This window comes from Telmatherina bonti (assembly GCF_933228915.1).
Source record: "Telmatherina bonti genome assembly, chromosome: 6".
NCBI lineage: Eukaryota > Metazoa > Chordata > Actinopteri > Atheriniformes > Telmatherinidae > Telmatherina > Telmatherina bonti.
In genome coordinates, this window is record NC_136624.1 from 41,530,467 (window position 1) to 41,554,982 (window position 24,516).

Genomic DNA, 24,516 nt, shown 5'->3' on the forward strand with positions numbered 1-24,516 from the left:
CCGTCTTCGTGACAGTCCACCAACACCGCGGTGTTCAACCGACACATTCAGGACAACATGGCGTGCACCCAGACAGCGTGGTCAGTGAAGCCATGCTGACCTTCAATGTTGTTTAAAAAGGCGACATTTTGGAAAATGTTGCAAACATTTCATGTTTTATTCTTGTTTTTGAGGGTTACATGGTCCAGACCCATCCCCCTAGACGACCGTAGACCACTTAACTCTGCTGCATGGTCCAGACCCATCCCCCTATACGACCGTAGACCACTTAACTCTGCTGCATGGTCCAGACATGTCCCCCTATACGACCGTGGACCACTTAACTCTGCTGCATGGTCCAGACCCATCCCCCTATACGACCGTAGACCACTTAACTCTGCTGCATGGTCCAGACATGTCCCCCTATACGACCGTGGACCACTTAACTCTGCTGCATGGTCCAGATACGTCCCCTTATACAACCGTGGACCACGTAACTGTGCTACATGGTCCAGACACGTCCCCCTATATAACCGTGGACCACGTAAGTCTGCTACATGGTCCAGATACGTCCCCCTATTTGACCGTAGACCTCGTAACTGTGTTACATGGTCCAGACACGTCCCCCTGTACAACCGTAGACCACGTAACTGTGCTACATGGTCCATACACGTCCCCCTATATGACCGTAGACCACATAACTGTGCTACATGGTCCAGACACGTCCCCCTATACGAACGTAGACCACGTAACTGTGGTCCAGACATGTCTCCCTGTACGACCGTAGACCACGTAACTGTGCTACATGGTCCAGAGACGTCCCCCTATGCGACTGTAGACCACGTAACTGTGCTACATGGTCCAGACACGTCCCCCTTTACGGCCGTAGACCACGTAACTGTGCTACATGGTCCATACACGTCCCCCTATATGACCGTAGACCACATAACTGTGCTACATGGTCCAGACACGTTCCCCTATACGACCGTAGACCACGTAACTGTGCTACATGGTCCAGAAACGTGCCCCTATACGACCGTAGACCATGTAACTGTATTTCATGGTCCAGAAACGACCCCCTATACACCCGTAGACATCGTAACTGTGCGACATGGTCCATACACGTCCCCCTATTTGATCGTAGACCTCGTAACTGTGTTACATGGTCCAGACACGTCCCCCTGTACAACCGTAGACCACATAACTTTGCTACATGGTCCCAACACGTCCCCCAATATGACGTAGACCACGTAACTGTGCTACATGGTCCAGACATGTCCCCCTACACGACCGCAGACCACGTAACTGTGCTACATGGTCCAGCCTTGTCCCCCATTACGACCGTAGACCACGTAACTGTGCTACATGGTCCAGACACGTCCCCCTATACGACTGTAGACCACGTAACTGTGCTACATGGTCCAGACACGTCCCCCTATAAGATTGTAGACCACGTAACTGTGGTACATGGTCCCAACACGTCCCCTCATACAACCGTAGACCACGTAACTGTTGTCCAGACACTTCCCCTATACGACCGCACACCACGTAACTGTGCCACATGGTCCATACACGTCCCCTTCTACAACTGTAGACCATGGAACTGTTCTACATGGTCCATACACGTCCCCCTATTTGACCGTAGACCTCGTAACTGTGTTACATGGTCCAGACACGTCCCCCTATACAACCGTAGACCACGTAACTGTGCTACATGGTCCAGAAACGTGCCCCTATTTGACCGTAGACCTCGTAACTGTGTTACATGGTCCAGACACGTTCCCCTATACACCCGTAGACATCGTAACTGTGCGACATGGTCCATACACGTCCCCCTATTTGACCGTAGACCTCGTAACTGTGTTACATGGTCCAGACACGTCACCCTATATGAATGTAGACCACGTAACTGTAGTCCATACACGTCCCCTATACGACTGCACACCACATAACTGTGCTACATGGTCCCAACACGTCCCCCAATATGACGTAGACCACGTAACTGTGCTACGTGGTCCAGACATGTCCCCCTATACGACCGCAGACCTCGTAACTGTGCTACATGGTCCAGCCTTGTCCCCCTATACGACCGTAGACCACGTCACTGTGCTACATGGTCCAGACACGTCCCCCTATACGACTGTAGACCAAGTGACTGTGCTACATGGCTCAGACACTTTCCCTATATACACGTAGACCACGTAACTTTGCTACTTGATCCAGACACGTCCCCCTATAAGATTGTAGACCACGTAACTGTGCTACATGGTCCAGACACGTCCCCCTATATGAATGTAGACCACGTAACTGTAGTCCAGACACGTCCCCTATACGACTGCACACCACATAACTGTGCTACATGGTCCCAACACGCCGCCCTATATGACCTCACACCACATAACTATGCTGCATGGTCCCAACACGTCCCCCAATATGACTGTAGACCATGTAACTTGTATTTCATGTTCCAGAAACGTGCCCCTATACGACCGTAGACCACGTAAGTCTGCTACATGGTCCAGACACGTCACCCTATACGACCATAGACCATGTAACTGCTACATGGTCCAGACACGTCCCCCTATATGAATGTAGACCACGTAACTGTAGTCCAGACACGTCCCCTATACGACTGCACACCACATAACTGTGCTACATGGTCCAGCCTTGTCCCCCTATACGACCGTAGACCACGTAAGTCTGCTACATGGTCCAGACACGTCACCCTATACGACCATAGACCATGTAACTGCTACATGGTCCAGACACGTCCCCCTATATGAATGTAGACCACGTAACTGTAGTCCAGACACGTCCCCTATACGACTGCAAACCACATAACTGTGCTACATGGTCCCAACACGCCCCCCTATATGACCTCACACCACATAACTATGCTGCATGGTCCAGACACGTCCCCCTATATGAACGTAGACCACGTAACTGTGCCACATGGTCCATACACGTCCCCTTCTACAACTGTAGACCATGGAACTGTTCTACATGGTCCATACACGTCCCCCTATTTGACCGTAGACCTCGTAACTGTGTTACATGGTCCAGACACGTCCCCCTATACAACCGTAGACCACGTAACTGTGCTACATGGTCCAGAAACGTGCCCCTATTTGACCGTAGACCTCGTAACTGTGTTACATGGTCCAGACACGTTCCCCTATACACCCGTAGACATCGTAACTGTGCGACATGGTCCATACACGTCCCCCTATTTGACCGTAGACCTCGTAACTGTGTTACATGGTCCAGACACGTCACCCTATATGAATGTAGACCACGTAACTGTAGTCCAGACACGTCCCCTGTACGACTGCACACCACATAACTGTGCTACATGGTCCCAACACGTCCCCCAATATGACGTAGACCACGTAACTGTGCTACGTGGTCCAGACATGTCCCCCTATACGACCGCAGACCTCGTAACTGTGCTACATGGTCCAGCCTTGTCCCCCTATACGACCGTAGACCACGTCACTGTGCTACATGGTCCAGACACGTCCCCCTATACGACTGTAGACCAAGTGACTGTGCTACATGGCTCAGACACTTTCCCTATATACACGTAGACCACGTAACTTTGCTACTTGATCCAGACACGTCCCCCTATAAGATTGTAAACCACGTAACTGTGCTACATGGTCCAGACACGTCCCCCTATATGAATGTAGACCACGTAACTGTAGTCCAGACACGTCCCCTATACGACTGCACACCACATAACTGTGCTACATGGTCCCAACACGCCGCCCTATATGACCTCACACCACATAACTATGCTGCATGGTCCCAACACGTCCCCCAATATGACTGTAGACCATGTAACTTGTATTTCATGTTCCAGAAACGTGCCCCTATACGACCGTAGACCACGTAAGTCTGCTACATGGTCCAGACACGTCACCCTATACGACCATAGACCATGTAACTGCTACATGGTCCAGACACGTCCCCCTATATGAATGTAGACCACGTAACTGTAGTCCAGACACGTCCCCTATACGACTGCACACCACATAACTGTGCTACATGGTCCAGCCTTGTCCACCTATACGACCGTAGACCACGTAAGTCTGCTACATGGTCCAGACACGTCACCCTATACGACCATAGACCATGTAACTGCTACATGGTCCAGACACGTCCCCCTATATGAATGTAGACCACGTAACTGTAGTCCAGACACGTCCCCTATACGACTGCAAACCACATAACTGTGCTACATGGTCCCAACACGCCCCCCTATATGACCTCACACCACATAACTATGCTGCATGGTCCAGACACGTCCCCCTATATGAACGTAGACCACGTAACTGAGCTACATGGTCCAGACACGTCCCCCTCTACAACCGTAGACCATGTAACTGTGGTCCAGACACGCCCCCCCTATACGACCGCAGACCACGTAACTGTGCTACATGGTCCAGCCTTGTCCCCCTATACGACCGTAGACCACGTAACTGTGCTACATGGTTCAGACACGTTCCCTATATACACGTAGACCACGTAACTGTGCTGCATGATCCAGACACGTCCCCCTATAAGATTGTAGACCACGTAACTGTGCTACATGGTCCAGACATGTCCCCCTATGCAACCGTAGACTAGGTAACTGTGCTACATGGTCCAGACACGTCCGCCTATACAACCGTAGACCACGGAACTGTGCTACATGGTCCCGACATGTACCCCTATACGACCGTAGACCATGGAACTGTTATACATGGTCCATACACGTCCCCCTATTTGACCGTAGACCTCGTAACTGTGTTACATGGTCCAGACACGTCCCCCTATACGACCGTAGACAACGTAACTGTGCGACATCGTCCATACACGTCCCCCTATACGATTGTAGACCATGTAAGGGTGCTACATGGTCCCGACACATCCCCCTATGCAACCGTAGACAACGTAACTGTGCTACATGGTCCAGACACGCCCCCCTCTATGACCGTAGACCGTGTAACTGTGGTCCAGACACGTCCCCCTATACGACCGTAGACCTCGTAACTGTGCTACATGGTCCAGACACGCCCCCCTCTATGACCGTAGACCACGTAACTGTGGTCCAGACACGTCCCCCTATACGAACTTGGACCACGTAACTGTGGTCCAGACATGTCTCCCTGTACGACCGTAGACCACGTAACTGTGCTACATGGTCCAGACACGTCCCCCTATGCGACTGTAGACCACGTTACTGTGCTACATGGTCCAGACACGTCCCCCTTCACGGCCGTAGACCAGGTAACTGTTCTACATGGTCCAAAAACGTCCCCCTATTTGACCGTAGACCTCGTGACTGTGTTACATGGTCCAGACACGTTCCCCTATACACCCGTAGACATCGTAACTGTGCGACATGGTCCATACACGTCCCCCTATTTGACCGTAGACCTCGTAACTGTGTTACATGGTCCAGACACGTCCCCCTGTACAACCGTAGACCACGTAACTGTGCTACATGGTCCAGACATGTCCCCCTATATGAATGTAGACCACGTAACTGTAGTCCAGACACGTCCCCTATACGACTGCACACCACATAACTGTGCTACATGGTCCCAACACGTCCCCCAATATGACGTAGACCACGTAACTGTGCTACATGGTCCAGACATGTCCCCCTATACGACCGCAGACCACGTAACTGTGCTACATGGTCCAGCCTTGTCCCCCAATACGACCGTAGACCACGTAACTGTGCTACATGGTCCAGACACGTCCCCCTATACGACTGTAGACCAAGTAACTGTGCTACATGGCTCAGACACTTTCCATATATACACGTAGACCACGTAACTGTGCTACATGATCCAGACACGTCCCCCTATACGACCATAGACCACGTAACTGTGCTACATGGTCCAGACACGTCCCCCTATAAGATTGTAGACCACGTAACTGTGCTACATGGTCCCAACACGTCCCCTCATACAACCGTAGACCACGTAACTGTTGTCCAGACACTTCCCCTATACGACTGCACACCACGTAACTGTGCCACATGGTCCATACACGTCCCCTTCTACAACTGTAGACCATGGAACTGTTCTACATGGTCCATACACGTCCCCCTATTTGACCGTAGACCTCGTAACTGTGCTACATGGTCCAGACACGTCCCCCTATAAGATTGTAGACCACGTAACTGTGCTACATGGTCCCAACACGTCCCCTCATACAACCGTAGACCACGTAACTGTTGTCCAGACACTTCCCCTATACGACCGCACACCACGTAACTGTGCCACATGGTCCATACACGTCCCCTTCTACAACTGTAGACCATGGAACTGTTCTACATGGTCCATACACGTCCCCCTATTTGACCGTAGACCTCGTAACTGTGTTACATGGTCCAGACACGTCCCCCTATACAACCGTAGACCACGTAACTGTGCTACATGGTCCAGAAACGTGCCCCTATACGACCGTAGACCTCGTAACTGTGTTACATGGTCCAGACACGTTCCCCTATACACCCGTAGACATCGTAACTGTGCGACATGGTCCATACACGTCCCCCTATTTGACCGTAGACCTCGTAACTGTGTTACATGGTCCAGACACGTCCCCCTGTACAACCGTAGACCACGTAACTGTGCTACATGGTCCAGACACGTCCCCCTATATGAATGTAGGCCACGTAACTGTAGTCCAGACACGTCCCCTATATGAATGCAGACGACATAACTGTGCTACATGGTCCAGCCTTGTCCCCCAATACGACCGTAGACCACGTAACTGTGCTACATGGTCCAGACACGTCCCCCTATACGACTGTAGACCAAGTAACTGTGCTACATGGTCCAGACACGTCCCCCTATAAGATTGTAGACCACGTAACTGTGCTACATGGTCCCAACACGTCCCCTCATACAACTGTAGACCACGTAACTGTTGTCCAGACACTTCCCCTATCCGACCGCACACCACATAACTGTGCCACATGGTCCATACACGTCCCCTTCTACAACTGTAGACCATGGAACTGTTCTACATGGTCCATACACGTCCCCCTATTTGACCGTAGACCACGTAACTGTGCTACATGGTCCCAACACGTCCCCTCATACAACCGTAGACCACGTAACTGTTGTCCAGACACTTCCCCTATACGACCGCACACCACGTAACTGTGCCACATGGTCCATACACGTCCCCTTCTACAACTGTAGACCATGGAACTGTTCTACATGGTCCATACACGTCCCCCTATTTGACCGTAGACCTCGTCACTGTGTTACATGGTCCAGACACGTCCCCCTATACAACCGTAGACCACGTAACTGTGCTACATGGTCCAGAAACGTGCCCCTATACGACCGTAGACCATGTAACTGTATTTCATGGTGTAGAAACGACCCCCTATACGCCCGTAGACATCGTAACTGTGCGACATGGTCCAGACACGTCCGCCTATTTGACCGTAGACCACGTAACTGTGTTACATGGTCCAGACACGTCCCCCTGTACAACCGTAGACCACGTAACTGTGCTACATGGTCCATACACGTCCCCCTATAAGATTGTAGACCACGTAACTGTGCTACATGGTCCAGACACATCCCCTATACAAACGTAGACCACGTAACTGTGGTCCAGACATGTCTCCGGGTACGACCGTAGACCACGTAACTGTGCTACATGGTCCAGACACGTCCCTCTATACAACCGTAGACCACGTAACTGTGCTACATGGTCCAGACACGTCCCCCTATACGACCGCAGACCACGTAACTGTGCTACATGGTCCAGACACGTCCCCCTACACGACCGTAGACCACGTAACTGTGGTACATGGTCCAGACACGTCCCCCTATGCGACTGTGGACCATGTAACTGTGCTACATGGTCCAGACACGTCCCCCTATACGACCGTAGACCACGTAACTGTGCTACATGGTCCAGACACGTACCCCTTTACGACTGTAGACCACGTAACTGTGCTACATGGTCCAGACACGTACCCCTATACGACCGTAGACCACGTAACTGTGCTACATGGTCCAGACACGTACCCCTTTACGACTGTAGACCACGTAACTGTGCTACATGGTCCAGACACGTACCCCTTTACGACTGTAGACCACGTAACTGTGCTACATGGTCCAGACACGTCCCCCTATACGACCGTAGACCACGTAACTGTGCTACATGGTCCAGACACGTCCCCTATATGAACGTAGACCACATAACTGTGGTCCAGACACATCCCCCTATACGACCGCAGACCACGTAACTGTGCTACATGGTCCAGACACGTCCCCCTATATGACCGCAGACCACATAACTGTGCTACATGGTCCAGCCACGTCCTCCAACACGACTGTAGACCAGGTAACTTGTATTTCATGTTCCAGAAACGTGCCCCTATACGACCGTAGACCACGTAAGTCTGCTACATGGTCCAGACACGTCACCCTATACGACCATAGACCATGTAACTGCTACATGGTCCAGACACGTCCCCCTACATGAATGTAGACCACGTAACTGTAGTCCAGACACGTCCCCTATACGACTGCACACCACATAACTGTGCTACATGGTCCCAACACGTCCCCCAATATGACGTAGACCACGTAACTGTGCTACATGGTCCAGACATGTCCACCTATACGACCGCAGACCACGTAACTGTGCTACATGGTCCAGCCTTGTCCCCCTATATGACCGTAGACCACGTAACTGTGCTACATGGTCCAGACACGTCCCCCTATACGACCATAGACCATGTAACTGCTACATGGTCCAGACACGTCCCCCTATATGAATGTAGACCACGTAACTGTAGTCCAGACACGTCCCCTATACGACTGCACACCACATAACTGTGCTACATGGTCCTAACACGTCCCCCAATATGACGTAGACCACGTAACTGTGCTACATGGTCCAGACATGTCCCCCTAAACGACCGCAGACCACGTAACTGTGCTACATGGTCCAGCCTTGTCCCCCTATACGACGGTAGACCACTTAACTGTGCTACATGGTCCAGACACGTCCCCCTATAAGATTGTAGCCCACGTAACTGTGCTACATGGTCCAGACACGTCCGCCTATACAACCGCACACCACGTAACTGTCATACATGGTCCCAACACGTCCCCCTCTACGACCGTAGACTACGTAACTGTGTTACATGGTCCAGACACGTCCCCCTCTACGACCATAGACCCTGTAACTGTGGTCCAGACACGTCCACCTATACGACCGTAGACCACGTAACTGTGCTACATGGTCCAGACACGTACCCCTTTACGACCGTAGACCACGTAACTGTGCTACATGGTCCAGACACGTCCCCTATAGGAACGTAGACCACGTAACTATGGTCCAGACATGTCTCTCTATACGACTGCACACCACATAACTGTGCTACATGGTCCCAACACGCCCCCCTATATGACCTCACACCACATAACTATGCTGCATGGTCCAGACACGTCCCCCTATATGAACGTAGACGACGTAACTGTGCTACATGGTCCAGACACGTCCCCCTCTACAACCGTAGACCATGTAACTGTGGTCCAGACACGTCCCCCTATACGACCGTAGACCACGTAACTGTGCTACATGGTCCAGACACGTCCCCCTATGCGACTGTAGACCACGTAACTGTGCTAAATTGTCCAGACACGTCCACCTATACGACCGTAGACCACGTAACTGTGCTACATGGTCCAGACACGTCCCCCTATACGACCGTAGACCACGTCACTGTGCTACATGGTCCAGACACGTCCCCCTACACGACCGTAGACCACGTAACTGTGCTACATGGTCCAGACACGTCCCCCTATGCGACTGTAGACCACGTAACTGTGCTACATGGTCCAGACACGTCCCCCTATACGACCGTAGACCACGTAACTGTGCTACATGGTCCAGACACGTACCCCTTTACGACTGTAGACCACGTAACTGTGCTACATGGTCCAGACACGTACCCCTATATGACCGCAGACCACATAACTGTGCTACATGGTCCAGCCACGTCCTCCAACACGACTGTAGACCATGTAACTTGTATTTCATGTTCCAGAAACGTGCCCCTTTACGACCGTAGACCACGTAAGTCTGCTACATGGTCCAGACACGTCACCCTATACGACCATAGACCATGTAACTGCTACATGGTCCAGACACGTCCCCCTATATGAATGTAGACCACGTAACTGTAGTCCAGACACGTCCCCTATACGACTGCACACCACATAACTGTGCTACATAGTCCAGACACGTCCCCCTATACGACTGTAGACCAAGTAACTGTGCTACATGGCTCAGACACTTTCCCTATATACACGTAAACCACGTAACTGTGCTACATGGTCCAGACACGTACCCCTTTACGACTGTAGACCAGTTAACTGTGCTACATGGTCCAGACACGTCCCCCTATATGACCGCAGACCACATAACTGTGCTACATGGTCCAGACGTGTCCCCCTATACGACCGCAGACCACGTAACTGTGCTACATGGTCCAGCCTTGTCCCCCTATACGACCGTAGACCACGTAAGTCTGCTACATGGTCCAGACACGTCACCCTATACGACCATAGACCATGTAACTGCTACATGGTCCAGACACGTCCCCCTATATGAATGTAGACCACGTAACTGTGGTCCAGACACGTCCCCTATACGACTGCACACCACATAACTGTGCTACATGGTCCCAACACGTCCCCCAATATGACGTAGACCACGTAACTGTGCTACATGGTCCAGCCTTGTCCCACTATACGACCGTAGACCACGTAACTGTGCTACATGGTCCAGACACGTCCCCCTATACGACTGTAGACCACGTAACTGTGCTACATGGTCCAGACACGTCCCCCTATACGACCGTAGACCACGTAACTGTGCTACATGGTCCAGACACGTCCCCTATATGAACGTAGACCACATAACTGTGGTCCAGACACATCCCCCTATACGACCGCAGACCACGTAACTGTGCTACATGGTCCAGACACGTCCCCCTATGCGACTGTAGACCACGTAACTGTGCTACATGGTCCAGACACGTCCCCCTATATGACCGTAGACCACATAACTGTGCTACATGGTCCAGACACGTTCCCCTATACGACCGTAGACCACGTAACTGTGCTAAATGGTCCAGGAACGTGCCCCTATACGACCGTAGACCATGTAACTGTATTTCATGGTCCAGAAACGACCCCCTATACACCCGTAGACCTCGTAACTGTGTTACATGGTCCAGACACGTCCCCCTGTACAACCGTAGACCACGTAACTGTGCTACATAGTCCATACACGTCCCCCTATATGACCGTAGACCACATAACTGTGCTACATGGTCCAGACACGTTCCCCTATACGACCGTAGACCACGTAACTGTGCTACATGGTCCAGACACGTCCGCCTATACAACCGCACACCACGTAACTGTCATACATGGTCCCAACACGTCCCCCTCTACGACCGTAGACTACATAACTGTGTTACATGGTCCAGACACGTCCCCCTATACGACCGTAGACCACGTAACTGTGCTACATGGTCCAGACACGTCCCCCATATGAACGTAGACCACATAACTGTGGTCCAGGCACATCCCCCTATACGACCGCAGACCACGTAACTGTGCTACATGGTCCAGACACGTCCCCCTATATGAATGCAGACGACATAACTGTGCTACATGGTCCAGCCACATCCTCCAACACGACTGTAGACCAGGTAACTGTATTTCATGGTCCCAACACGTCCCCCAATATGACGTAGACCACGTAACTGTGCTCCATGGTCCAGACACGTCCCCCTATATGAATGCAGACGACATAACTGTGCTACATGGTCCAGCCACGTCCTCCAACACGACTGTAGACCAGGTAACTGTATTTCATGGTCCCAACACGTCCCCCAATATGACGTAGACCACGTAACTGTGCTACATGGTCCAGACATGTCCTCCAACACGACTGTAGACCAGGTAACTGTATTTCATGGTCCCAACACGTCCCCCAATATGACGTAGACCACGTAACTGTGCTACATGGTCCAGACACGTCCCCCTATGCGACTGTAGACCACGTAACTGTGCTACATGGTCCAGACACGTCCCCCTATATGACCGTAGACCACATAACTGTGCTACATGGTCCAGACACGTTCCCCTATACGACCGTAGACCACGTAACTGTGCTAAATGGTCCAGAAACGACCCCCTATACACCCGTAGACCTCGTAACTGTGTTACATGGTCCAGACACGTCCCCCTGTACAACCGTAGACCACGTACCTGTGCTACATAGTCCATACACGTCCCCCTATATGACCGTAGACCACATAACTGTGCTACATGGTCCAGACACGTTCCCCTATACGACCGTAGACCACGTAACTGTGTTACATGGTCCAGACACGTCCCCCTCTACGACCATAGACCATGTAACTGTGGTCCAGACACGTCCCCCTATACGACCGTAGACCACGTAACTGTGCTACATGGTCCAGACACGTCCCCCTATGCGACTGCAGACCACGTAACTTTGCTACATGGTCCGGACACGTCCCCCTGTACAACCGTAGACCACGTAACTGTGCTACATGGTCCATACACGTCCCCCTATAAGATTGTAGACCACGTAACTGTGCTACATGGTCCAGACACGTCCCCCTATACGACCGTAGACCACGTAACTGTGCTACATGGTCCAGACACGTACCCCTTTACGACTGTAGACCACGTAACTGTGCTACATGGTCCAGACACGTCCCCCTATACGACCGTAGACCACGTAACTGTGCTACATGGTCCAGACACGTCCCCCATATGAACGTAGACCACATAACTGTGGTCCAGACACATCCCCCAATATGACGTAGACCACGTAACTGTGCTACATGGTCCAGACACGTCCCCCTATACGACCGTAGACCACGTAACTGTGCTACATGGCTCAGACACTTTCCATATATACACGTAGACCACGTAACTGTGCTACATGGTCCAGACACATCCCCCTATAAGATTGTAGACCACGTAACTGTGGTCCAGACATGTCTCCCTGTACGACCGCAGACCACGTAACTGTGCTACATGGTCAAGACCCGTCCCCCTATACGACATCACACCATGTAACTGTGCCACATGGTCCATACACGTCCCCCTATACGACCGTAGACCACAGAACTGTGCTACATGGTCCAGACATGTCCTCCAACACGACCGTAGACCAGGTAACTGTATTTCATGGTCCAGAAACGTGCCCCTATACGACCGTAGACCACGTAAGTCTGCTACATGGTCCAGACACGTCCCCCTATACGACCATAGACCAGGTCACTGCTACATGGTCCCAACACGTCCCCCAATATGATGTAGACCACGTAACTGTGTTACATGGGCCATACACATCCCCCTATACGGCCGTAAACCACGTGACTGTGCTGCATGGTCCAGACACGTCCCCTAAATGAACGTAGACCACGTCACTGTGGTCCAGACACGTCCCCCCTTACGACCGTAGACCACGTAACTGTCTTACATGGTCCAGACACGTCCCACTATACGACCGTAGACCACGTAACTGTGCTACATGGTCTAGACACGTCCCCTATATGAACATAGACAACGTAAGTGTGGTCCAGACATGTCCCCTATATGAACGTAGACCACATAACTGTGGTCCAGGCACACCCCCCTATACGACCGTAGACCACGTAACTGTGCTACATGGTCCAGACACGTCCCCTATATGAACGTAGACCACGTAACTGTGGTCCAGACATGTCTCCCTGTACGACCGTAGACCACGTAACTGTGCTACATGGTCCAGACACGTCCCCCTATGCGACTGTAGACCACATAACTGTGCTACATGGTCCAGACATGTTCCCCTATACGACCGTAGACCACGTAACTGTGCTAAATGGTCCAGAAACGTGCCCCTATACGACCGTAGACCATGTAACTGTATTTCATGGTCCAGCAACGACCCCCTATACACCCGTAGACATCGTAACTGTGCGACATGATCCATACACGTCCCCCTATTTGACCGTAGACCTTGTAACTGTGTTACATGGTCCAGACACGTCCCCCTGTACAACCGTAGACCACGTAACTGTGCTACATGGTCCATACACGTCCCCCTATATGACCGTAGACCACATAACTGTACTACATGGTCCAGACACATTCCCCTATACGACCGTAGACCACGTAACTGTGCTACATGGTCCAGACACGTCCGCCTATACAACCGCACACCACGTAACTGTCATACATGGTCCCAACACGTCCCCCTCTACGAACGTAGACTACGTAACTGTGTTACATGGTCCAGACACGTCCCCCTCTCCGACCATAGACCATGTAACTGTGGTCCAGACACGTCCCCCTATATGACCGTAGACCACGTAACTGTGCTACATGGTCCAGACACGTACCCCTTTACGACCGTAGACCACGTAACTGTGCCACATGGTCCAGAGACGTCCCCCTATGCGACTGTAGACCACGTAACTGTGCTACATGGTCCAGACACGTCCCCCTATATGAATGCAGACGACATAACTGTGCTACATTGTCCAGCCACGTCCTCCAACACGACTGTAGACCAGGTAACTGTATTTCATGGTCCCAACACGTCCCCCAATATGACGTAGACCACGTAACTGTGCTACATGGTCCAGACACGTCCCCCTATATGAATGCAGACGACATAACTGTGCTACATGGTCCAGCCACGTCCTCCAACACGACTGTAGACCAGGTAACTGTATTTCATGGTCCCAACACGTCCCCCAATATGACGTAGACCACGTAACTGTGCTACATGGTCCAGACATGTCCTCCAACACGACTGTAGACCAGGTAACTGTATTTCATGGTCCCAACACGTCCCCCAATATGACGTAGACCACATAACTGTGCTACATGGTCCAGACACGTCCCCCTATGCGACTGTAGACCACGTAACTGTGCTACATGGTCCAGACACGTCCCCCTATATGACCGTAGACCACATAACTGTGCTACATGGTCCAGACACGTTCCCCTATACGACCGTAGACCACGTAACTGTGCTAAATGGTCCAGAAACGACCCCCTATACACCCGTAGACCTCGTAACTGTGTTACATGGTCCAGACACGTCCCCCTGTACAACCGTAGACCACGTAACTGTGCTACATAGTCCATACACGTCCCCCTATATGACCGTAGACCACATAACTGTGCTACATGGTCCAGACACGTTCCCCTATACAACCGCACACCACGTAACTGTCATACATGCTCCCAACACGTCCCCCTCTACGACCGTAGACTACGTAACTGTGTTACATGGTCCAGACACGTCCCCCATATGAACGTAGACCACATAACTGTGGTCCAGGCACATCCCCCTATACGACCGCAGACCACGTAACTGTGCTACATGGTCCAGACACGTCCCCCTATATGAATGCAGACGACATAACTGTGCTACATGGTCCAGCCACGTCCTCCAACACGACTGTAGACCAGGTAACTGTATTTCATGGTCCCAACACGTCCCCCAATATGACGTAGACCACGTAACTGTGCTACATGGTCCAGACACGTCCCCCTATATGAATGCAGACGACATAACTGTGCTACATGGTCCAGCCACGTCCTCCAACACGACTGTAGACCAGGTAACTGTATTTCATGGTCCCAACACGTCCCCCAATATGACGTAGACCACGTAACTGTGCTACATGGTCCAGACATGTCCTCCAACATGACTGTAGACCAGGTAACTGTATTTCATGGTCCCAACACGTCCCCCAATATGACGTAGACCACGTAACTGTGCTACATGGTCCAGACACGTCCCCCTGTACGACCGTAGACCACGTAACTGTGCTACATGGTCCAGACACGTCCCCCTATACGACTGTGGACCAAGTAACTGTGCTACATGGTCCAGACACTTTCCATATATACACGTAGACCACGTAACTGTGCTACATGGTCCAGACACATCCCCTATAAGATTTGTCGACCACGTAACTGTGGTCCAGACATGTCTCCCTGTACGACCGTAGACCACGTAACTGTGCTACATGGTCAAGACCCGTCCCCCTATACGACATCACACCATGTAACTGTGCCACATGGTCCATACACGTCCCCCTATACGACCGTAGACCACAGAACTGTGCTACATGGTCCAGACACGTCCCACTATATGACCGTAGACCACGTAACTGTGCTACATGGTCCAGACATGTCCTCCACCACGACCGTAGACCAGGTAACTGTATTTCATGGTCCAGAAACGTGCCCCTATACGACCGTAGACCACGTAAGTCTGCTACATGGTCCAGACACGTCCCCCTATACGACCATAGACCATGTCACTGCTACATGGTCCCAACACGTCCCCCAATATGATGTAGACCACGTAACTGTGTTACATGGGCCATACACATCCCCCTATACGGCCGTAAACCACGTGACTGTGCTGCATGGTCCAGACACGTCCCCTAAATGAACGTAGACCACGTCACTGTGGTCCAGACACGTCCCCCCTTACGACCTTAGACCACGTAACTGTCTTACATGGTCCAGACACGTCCCACTATACGACCGTAGACCACGTAACTGTGCTACATGGTCCAGACACGTACCCCTTTACGACCGTAGACCACGTAACTGTGCTACATGGTCCAGACACGTCCCCCTATGCGACTGTAGACCACGTAACTGTGCTACATGGTCCAGACACGTCCCCCTGTACAACCGTAGACCACGTAACTGTGCTACATGGTCCATACACGTCCCCCTATAAGATTGTAGACCACGTAACTGTGCTACATGGTCCAGACACGTCCCCCTATACGACCGTAGACCACGTAACTGTGCTACATGGTCCAGACACGTACCCATTTACGACTGTAGACCACGTAACTGTGCTACATGGTCCAGACACGTCCCCCTATACGACCGTAGACCACGTAACTGTGCTACATGGTCCAGACACGTCCCCCATATGAACGTAGACCACATAACTGTGGTCCAGACACATCCCCCTATACGACCGCAGGCCACGTAACTGTGCTACATGGTCCAGACACGTCCCCCTATATGAATGCAGACGACATAACTGTGCTACATGGTCCAGCCACGTCCTCCAACACGACTGTAGAACAGGTAACTGTATTTCATGGTCCCAACACATCCCCCAATATGACGTAGACCACGTAACTGTGCTACATGGTCCAGACACGTCCCCTATATGAACATAGACAACGTAACTGTGTTACATGGTCCAGACACGTCCCCCTCTACGACCATAGACCATGTAACTGTGGTCCAGACACGTCCCCCTATACGACCGTAGACCACGTAACTGTGCTACATGGTCCAGACACGTCCCCCTATGCGACTGTAGACCACGTAACTGTGCTACATGGTCCAGACACGTCCCCCTGTACAACCGTAGACCACGTAACTGTGCTACATGGTCCATACACGTCCCCCTATAAGATTGTAGACCACGTAACTGTGCTACATGGTCCAGACACGTCCCCCTATACGACCGTAGACCACGTAACTGTGCTACATGGTCCAGACACGTACCCCTTTACGACTGTAGACCACGTAACTGTGCTACATGGTCCAGACACGTCCCCCTATACGACTGTAGACCACGTAACTGTGCTACATGGTCCAGACACGTCCCCCATATAAACGTAGACCACATAACTGTTGTCCAGACACATCCCCCTATACGACCGCAGACCACGTAACTGTGCTACATGGTCCAGACACGTCCCCCTATATGAATGCAGACGACATAACTGTGCTACATGGTCCAGCCACGTCCTCCAACACGACTGTAGACCAGGTAACTGTATTTCATGGTCCCAACACGTCCCCCAATATGACGTAGACCACGTAACTGTGCTACATGGTCCAGACACGTCCCCCTATACGACCGTAGACCACGTAACTGTGCTACATGGCTCAGACACTTTCCATATATACACGTAGACCACGTAACTGTGCTACATGGTCCAGACACATCCCCCTATAAGATTGTAGACCACGTAACTGTGGTCCAGACATGTCTCCCTGTACGACCGTAGACCACGTAACTGTGCTACATGGTCAAGACCCGTCCCCCTATACGACATCACACCATGTAACTGTGCCACATGGTCCATACACGTCCCCCTATACGACCGTAGACCACAGAACTGTGCTACATGGTCCAGACATGTCCTCCAACACGACCGTAGACCAGGTAACTGTATTTCATGGTCCAGAAACGTGCCCCTATACGACCGTAGACCACGTAAGTCTGCTACATGGTCCAGACACGTCCCCCTATACGACCATAGACCATGTCACTGCTACATTGTCCCAACACGTCCCCCAATATGATGTAGCCCACCTAACTGTGCTACATGGGCCATACACATCCCCCTATACGGCCGTAAACCATGTGACTGTGCTGCATGGTCCAGACACGTCCCCTAAATGAACGTAGACCACGTCACTGTGGTCCAGACACGTCCCCCCTTACGACCGTAGACCACGTAACTGTCTTACATGGTCCAGACACGTCCCACTATACGACCGTAGACCACGTAACTGTGCTACATGGTCTAGACACGTCCCCTATATGAACATAGACAACGTAAGTGTGGTCCAGACATGTCCCCTATATGAACGTAGACCACATAACTGTGGTCCAGGCACACCCCCCTATACGACCGTAGACCACGTAAGTGTGCTACATGGTCCAGACACGTCCCCTATATGAACGTAGACCACGTAACTGTGGTCCAGACATGTCTCCCTGTACGACCGTAGACCACGTAACTGTGCTACATGGTCCAGACACGTCCCCCTATGCGACTGTAGACCACGTAACTGTGCTACATGGTCCAGACACGTCCCCCTATATGACCGTAGACCACATAACTGTGCTACATGGTCCAGACACGTTCCCCTATACGACCGTAGACCACGTAACTGTGCTAAATGGTCCAGAAACGACCCCCTATACACCCGTAGACCTCGTAACTGTGTTACATGGTCCAGACACGTCCCCCTGTACAACCGTAGACCACGTAACTGTGCTACTTAGTCCATACACGTCCCCCTATATGACCGTAGACCACATAACTGTGCTACATGGTCCAGACACGTTCCCCTATACGACCGTAGACCACGTAACTGTGCTACATGGTCCAGACACGTCCGCCTATACAACCGCACACCACGTAACTGTCATACATGGTCCCAACACGTCCCCCTCTACGACCGTAGACTACGTAACTGTGTTACATGGTCCAGACACGTCCCCCATATGAACGTAGACCACATAACTGTGGTCCAGGCACATCCCCCTATACGACCACAGACCACGTAACTGTGCTACATGGTCCAGACACGTCCCCCTATATGAATGCAGACGACATAACTGTGCTACATGGTCCAGCCACGTCCTCCAACACGACTGTAGACCAGGTAACTGTATTTCATGGTCCCAACACGTCCCCCAATATGACGTAGACCACGTAACTGTGCTACATGGTCCAGACACGTCCCCCTATATGAATGCAGACGACATAACTGTGCTACATGGTCCAGCCACGTCCTCCAACACGACTGTAGACCAGGTAACTGTATTTCATGGTCCCAACACGTCCCCCAATATGACGTAGACCACGTAACTGTGCTACATGGTCCAGACATGTCCTCCAACATGACTGTAGACCAGGTAACTGTATTTCATGGTCCCAACACGTCCCCCAATATGACGTAGACCACGTAACTGTGCTACATGGTCCAGACACGCCCCCCTGTATGACCGTAGACCACGTAACTGTGCTACATGGTCCAGACACGTCCCCCTATACGACTGTGGACCAAGTAACTGTGCTACATGGTCCAGACACTTTCCATATATACACGTAGACCACGTAACTGTGCTACATGGTCCAGACACATCCCCCTATAAGATTGTAGACCACGTAACTGTGGTCCAGACATGTCTCCCTGTACGACCGTAGACCACGTAACTGTGCTACATGGTCAAGACCCGTCCCCCTATACGACATCACACCATGTAACGGTGCCACATGGTCCATACACGTCCCCCTATACGACCGTAGACCACAGAACTGTGCTACATGGTCCAGACACGTCCCACTATATGACCGTAGACCACGTAACTGTGCTACATGGTCCAGACATGTCCTCCACCACGACCGTAGACCAGGTAACTGTATTTCATGGTCCAGAAACGTGCCCCTATACGACCGTAGACCACGTAAGTCTGCTACATGGTCCAGACACGTCCCCCTATACGACCATAGACCATGTCACTGCTACATGGTCCCAACACGTCCCCCAATATGATGTAGACCACGTAACTGTGTTACATGGGCCATACACATCCCCCTATACGGCCGTAAACCACGTGACTGTGCTGCATCGTCCAGACACGTCCCCTAAATGAACGTAGACCACGTCACTGTGGTCCAGACACGTCCCCCCTTACGACCTTAGACCACGTAACTGTCTTACATGGTCCAGACACGTCCCCCCTTACGACCTTAGACCACGTAACTGTCTTACATGGTCCAGACACGTCCCACTATACGACCGTAGACCACGTAACTGTGCTACATGGTCCAGACACGTACCCCTGTACGACCGTAGACCACGTAACTGTGCTACATGGTCCAGACACGTCCCCCTATGCGACTGTAGACCACGTAACTGTGCTACATGGTCCAGACACGTCCCCCTGTACAACCGTAGACCACGTAACTGTGCTACATGGTCCATACACGTCCCCCTATAAGATTGTAGACCACGTAACTGTGCTACATGGTCCAGACACGTCCCCCTATACGACCGTAGGCCACGTAACTGTGCTACATGGTCCAGACACGTACCCATTTACGACTGTAGACCACGTAACTGTGCTACATGGTCCAGACACGTCCCCCTATACGACCGTAGACCACGTAACTGTGCTACATGGTCCAGACACGTCCCCCATATGAACGTAGACCACATAACTGTGGTCCAGACACATCCCCCTATACGACCGCAGACCACGTAACTGTGCTACATGGTCCAGACACGTCCCCCTATATGAATGCAGACGACATAACTGTGCTACATGGTCCAGCCACGTCCTCCAACACGACTGTAGACCAGGTAACTGTATTTCATGGTCCCAACACGTCCCCCAATATGACGTAGACCACGTAACTGTGCTACATGGTCCAGACACGTCCCCTATATGAACATAGACAACGTAACTGTGTTACATGGTCCAGACACGTCCCCCTCTACGACCATAGACCATGTAACTGTGGTCCAGACACGTCCCCCTATACGACCGTAGACCACGTAACTGTGCTACATGGTCCAGACACGTCCCCCTATGCGACTCTAGACCACGTAACTGTGCTACATGGTCCAGACACGTCCCCCTGTACAACCGTAGACCACGTAACTGTGCTACATGGTCCATACACGTCCCCCTATAAGATTGTAGACCACGTAACTGTGCTACATGGTCCAGACACATTCCCCTATACGACCGTAGACCACGTAACTGTGCTAAATGGTCCAGAAACGACCCCCTATACACCCGTAGACCTCGTAACTGTGTTACATGGTCCAGACACGTCCCCCTGTACAACCGTAGACCACGTAACTGTGCTACATAGTCCATACACGTCCCCCTATATGACCGTAGACCACATAACTGTGCTACATGGTCCAGACACGTTCCCCTATACGACCGTAGACCACGTAACTGTGCTACATGGTCCAGACACGTCCGCCTATACAACCGCACACCACGTAACTGTCATACATGGTCCCAACACGTCCCCCTCTACGACCGTAGACTACGTAACTGTGTTACATGGTCCAGACACGTCCCCCATATGAACGTAGACCACATAACTGTGGTCCAGGCACATCCCCCTATACGACCGCAGACCACGTAACTGTGCTACATGGTCCAGACACGTCCCCCTATATGAATGCAGACGACATAACTGTGCTACATGGTCCAGCCACGTCCTCCAACACGACTGTAGACCAGGTAACTGTATTTCATGGTCCCAACACGTCCCCCAATATGACGTAGACCACGTAACTGTGCTACATGGTCCAGACACGTCCCCCTATATGAATGCAGACGACATAACTGTGCTACATGGTCCAGCCACGTCCTCCAACACGACTGTAGACCAGGTAACTGTATTTCATGGTCCCAACACGTCCCCCAATATGACGTAGACCACGTAACTGTGCTACATGGTCCAGACATGTCCTCCAACATGACTGTAGACCAGGTAACTGTATTTCATGGTCCCAACACGTCCCCCAATATGACGTAGACCACGTAACTGTGCTACATGGTCCAGACACGTCCCCCTGTACGACCGTAGACCACGTAACTGTGCTACATGGTCCAGACACGTCCCCCTATACGACTGTGGACCAAGTAACTGTGCTACATGGTCCAGACACTTTCCATATATACACGTAGACCACGTAACTGTGCTACATGGTCCAGACACATCCCCCTATAAGATTGTAGACCACGTAACTGTGGTCCAGACATGTCTCCCTGTACGACCGTAGACCACGTAACTGTGCTACATGGTCAAGACCCGTCCCCCTATACGACATCACACCATGTAACTGTGCCACATGGTCCATACACGTCCCCCTATACGACCGTAGACCACAGAACTGTGCTACATGGTCCAGACACGTCCCACTATATGACCGTAGACCACGTAACTGTGCTACATGGTCCAGACATGTCCTCCACCACGACCGTAGACCAGGTAACTGTATTTCATGGTCCAGAAACGTGCCCCTATACGACCGTAGACCACGTAAGTCTGCTACATGGTCCAGACACGTCCCCCTATACGACCATAGACCATGTCACTGCTACATGGTCCCAACATGTCCCCCAATATGATGTAGACCACGTAACTGTGTTACATGGGCCATACACATCCCCCTATACGGCCGTAAACCACGTGACTGTGCTGCATCGTCCAGACACGTCCCCTAAATGAACGTAGACCACGTCACTGTGGTCCAGACACGTCCCCCCTTACGACCTTAGACCACGTAACTGTCTTACATGGTCCAGACACGTCCCACTATACGACCGTAGACCACGTAACTGTGCTACATGGTCCAGACACGTACCCCTTTACGACCGTAGACCACGTAACTGTGCTACATGGTCCAGACACGTCCCCCTATGCGACTGTAGACCACGTAACTGTGCTACATGGTCCAGACACGTCCCCCTGTACAACCGTAGACCACGTAACTGTGCTACATGGTCCATACACGTCCCCCTATAAGATTGTAGACCACGTAACTGTGCTACATGGTCCAGACACGTCCCCCTATACGACCGTAGACCACGTAACTGTGCTACATGGTCCAGACACGTACCCATTTACGACTGTAGACCACGTAACTGTGCTACATGGTCCAGACACGTCCCCCTATACGACCGTAGACCACGTAACTGTGCTACATGGTCCAGACACGTCCCCCATATGAACGTAGACCACATAACTGTGGTCCAGACACATTCCCCTATACGACCGCAGACCACGTAACTGTGCTACATGGTCCAGACACGTACCCCTTTACGACCGTAGACCACGTAACTGTGCTACATGGTCAAGACCCGTCCCCCTATACGACATCACACCATGTAACTGTGCTACATGGTCCAGCCACGTCCTCCAACACGACTGTAGACCAGGTAACTGTATTTCATGGTCCCAACACGTCCCCCAATATGACGTAGACCACGTAACTGTGCTACATGGTCCAGACACGTCCCCTATATGAACATAGACAACGTAACTGTGTTACATGGTCCAGACACGTCCCCCTCTACGACCATAGACCATGTAACTGTGGTCCAGACACGTCCCCCTATACGACCGTAGACCACGTAACTGTGCTACATGGTCCAGACACGTCCCCCTATGCGACTCTAGACCACGTAACTGTGCTACATGGTCCAGACACGTCCCCCTGTACAACCGTAGACCACGTAACTGTGCTACATGGTCCATACACGTCCCCCTATAAGATTGTAGACCACGTAACTGTGCTACATGGTCCAGACACGTCCCCCTATACGACCGTAGACCACGTAACTGTGCTACATGGTCCAGACACGTACCCCTTTACGACTGTAGACCACGTAACTGTGCTACATGGTCCAGACACGTCCCCCTATACGACCGTAGACCACGTAACTGTGCTACATGGTCCAGACACGTCCCCCATATAAACGTAGACCACATAACTGTTGTCCAGACACATCCCCCTATACGACCGCAGACCACGTAACTGTGCTACATGGTCCAGACACGTCCCCCTATATGAATGCAGACGACATAACTGTGCTACATGGTCCAGCCACGTCCTCCAACACGACTGTAGACCA

At 51.7% G+C, this 24,516-nt stretch overlaps 1 protein-coding gene across 2 annotated transcripts in view; it reads left to right on the plus strand.

Moving 5' to 3' along the window:
• The window catches only part of LOC306756959 (bcl-2-like protein 1), a 39,749-nt gene that overhangs the window by 1,667 nt on the left and 13,566 nt on the right, over nt 1–24,516 (plus strand). The gene's annotated exons all lie outside the window — the stretch shown is intronic.